This window comes from Thunnus thynnus, chromosome 22, assembly GCF_963924715.1.
Source record: "Thunnus thynnus chromosome 22, fThuThy2.1, whole genome shotgun sequence".
Lineage (NCBI taxonomy): Eukaryota > Metazoa > Chordata > Actinopteri > Scombriformes > Scombridae > Thunnus > Thunnus thynnus.
Genome location: NC_089538.1, coordinates 4,344,884 through 4,348,250, shown reverse-complemented (window position 1 = coordinate 4,348,250; position 3,367 = coordinate 4,344,884). Strand labels below are relative to the sequence as shown.

Genomic DNA, 3,367 nt, shown 5'->3' with positions numbered 1-3,367 from the left:
GATTAACTTAGTGTAGGTTGCAATGTGAATAAAATCACCTGAACATATTTCAGCTTCTGTAAGACACAAACCCACAAGTGTTATGTTATGTATTACATTGACTGTAATTACTGTTAGAGCAATCATTAGTATTAGCTTGTAAAATCTGCAGGGTAAGTTACTGCTTTGCTCTTTCAGCTGGTAGCTAACAAATGATTATCAAGCTAAAAGTCCAACAGCATCTTTCTTTTGTTCCGTTAACGCTACATTTGACATGAGCCACAAACCAGATAGTTCTGTGCCAATAAATATATTAAGATCATTACTCACCATAAGTTTGCTGTAAAGTAGGTTAGCAAAAAACATCCTTCCAACATACACCTGTATGGTGGGTGGGCGGAGAGTCTTTTCCAATTCTTTATAGAAAACACTCCGTCGCCCCCTGCTGTGATCTGAAGTAAGTCACAATTGTAATAAAAAATAACACAGTACTCTTGCATTATTATTGTCTTTATGGCATTGTTTTTATGTTCTTCCTATCCAAATCTTTGTCACTTATTTGATTTACACTTTGTATTTTGCTTGTTTGACGGTAAAAAGGTCATTTTGAAATAAAATCACATCAGATTTATTAAGTGCTGCAGAAGTCATCACATCTTCCTTGAAACGTCCAGATTTTTGCTCAGTTTTATGGTATCCTGTAATAACATAACAGCTACCCAGTAGTTAAAAAATAACTACAGTAATAATTAACCCTAAATTTCTCCCAAACTTCCAGATTATTGCTCAGTAGGTTATACATACTCTATTACAATAGAATAGGTACCCAGTAGTTAAAATAACCACAGTATAAGTTCTTCACAAGTTCCTAAATTGTTGAACCCTTATTCCACAACTTCACATCTTGTTCCCCTGTACCTACATATATGTATTGGTATGTACTGTGCTGGTACACTGTTAGTACAAAAGATTACATCATGACTATGGAGTAATTACGCTGTATGTTGCAGGCTGTAATCTAAAGAGTTACTGAAACTCTTGATGAGCAGGTTGGCACCTCGCATGGCAGCCTCAGCTATCAGTGTATGAATCTGTGTATGTGAATGAGTGAATGCTGACATGTAGTGTAAAGAGCTTTGAGTGATTGGAAGACTGGAAAGGCGCTATATAAATGCAGTTCATTTACCATTTAGCATATTTAAACACATGTTGGCAATCTTGAGATGGTTTGTGTTGATTTGCAGTGTCCGTACAGAAAAGAAGCTCTGACAGCAACAAGGAGTTCTGTATTCAGCTTCCATCTGAAATGAACTGGACATCAACTCTACATTCAGTCAACATCACTGATAATAAAACCTACAACACCAACACGGCTTTTCAAGGCGAGTCTCTATCTATGCCACAAATACGCCACCAATTCATTTATTTTCTTGTCTCAATTCTTCATACCCTTATATCCTAATCATCTTATTTATATACAGGAAAATACAATTTTATACATTTAGCAATTATTATATATTCCGTTTATCCTAAATGATATGTTTGTCATTATCTATGCCAGCTAAACTCCTCTTGTTTTCTGCAGAATATGGACAAAGCAACCTCTCACTGCATGAAAGCAGCAACTCAACCAACATGATCAAATGTCAGCAACACTGTCAGTACAACAAGACAAAAATACAGCAAAAAGATCAAGACTCCTCACTGCTGTTAGAGATCAACCTCATATCTCCTACACCGCAACACAAACCAAAGAGAATGTGAGTTAAATTTAGCTATTATATTCAAAGTAAAAGCTGTTTATTATGTAATACAAGTTAAAACTTTATCTTCATCTTTTAAATCTTTATCTTTCTTTCTTTCATACCAGTATTAGTATTATAGTACCAGCACTGGTACCAGTTGCAATAATATTAGTATCAGTGGGAGCATTGTGATGCTTTTTTCATTTTTTCACCTGTGCATCATGATTCTTCTGTTCTGTATTGGACTAGTTTAACATTTGCCAACAAAGAGGTGTGTATTGATATGGAAAGTTTCCTTTCTGCTTTCACTACAGTTCTGTTTTTTTGGTTTTTTTATTAAATCTTTTTCTAAGTTCTACACAGTGTTACACTAATAAGGAAAAGATCACTTTATGATACAGCTCAGTGAACATGTCTGTATTTGACTTTATTTCCACAAAGTCTTTTGTGTTGATGTATCCACTGTTGGAGACAGGTTTGAGAAAACTGCAGCCAGTCCCCCTCATGAGCAGGGACGACCTCCTTCTGTTAAGGGTCCTGATGACTGCGGCTTCAAATTCTACCCAAGAATAGTGAACAAAAACTCGATCCAGTCATATTATACGACTGATTACCGCTGCCCGAGGACTGCAATCATGTAAGAAATTTGTACTTTTGTCCTGATCATTTAAATTACTTCACTGAACATAATAATAACTTTAATATATTAGGCACAAATATACGTATCTTGTTTGATTTTACAATTAAATTTTGCAATACATTTATTTAAAGCCAGAATACAGAGATGGAATTATTATGTGGCAAATGTAATGATTTTTCTTTGTTTTGACTTTGATAATGCATAATTCAACTTGTCAATACAATTTTTTTCAGTTGATCAATTATGATGAACTATATATACACATATATTCTATTTTTTAAATGATCTTGTTCCTTTTTTTAGTTTGGTGACAATAAGAGCTGAACACATCTATTTGTTATCCTATTTTAATTACTTAAAAAACACTGTCATGTGTCATTGTGACATTTTCATTTTCACCTGCTGTCTTTCAGTTTGGTGACCAGAAAGTCTTGTCACATCTGTGTGGATCCCAATCTCTCCTGGGTTAAGAAAATCATGAAAAGTCTGGATGAAGCAACCTCGTAAACCAGCTCCCTGTCTGGAAAAAGCCTCGCCCCTCTGCAAAGTTACTTTTGTTGCTTTAATAAATCACATAATGTGAAATGACATTTCATTTACAATATGGTAATGATTTTGGTATTAATGTGCAAACCTCATTTTGAGCCTGAATTGGCTAATTTTTGTAATGTGTTTTAAATGCTTTGTATTACTCACAATATCATATAAACCTCATATAAATACATTAAATCATTTGAAACATTCATTGTTGGTTGTCTCCTCTGAACTTCCTCTAAGCTAAGAAAAAAATCTTGTGCAAGATTTAAACAAACAGATAAAATGTTTATTTGTGTGTTTTAGAGGTGCTAGTAGGCTGATTTTTGAATGAGGCTAGCTGTTTCCCCCTGTTTCCAGTCTTTGTGCTAAGCTAAGCTAACAGTCCCCAGATTATATTCAACATACAAACAAGAAAGTGGTATCAATCTTCTCATCTGACTGATATAAGAAATCAAATAAGCTTTAC

The 3,367-nt window shown here is 34.3% G+C and overlaps 1 long non-coding RNA gene across 1 annotated transcript; it reads left to right on the top strand.

Moving 5' to 3' along the window:
• The first annotated feature begins 1,515 nt into the window (after positions 1-1,515).
• Positions 1,516-2,994, top strand: LOC137174292 (uncharacterized). Its single transcript, XR_010925326.1, has 3 exons — positions 1,516-1,739; positions 2,200-2,361; positions 2,778-2,994. It is a non-coding gene; the product is annotated as an uncharacterized lncRNA (long non-coding RNA).
• The last annotated feature ends 373 nt before the right edge of the window (positions 2,995-3,367 follow it).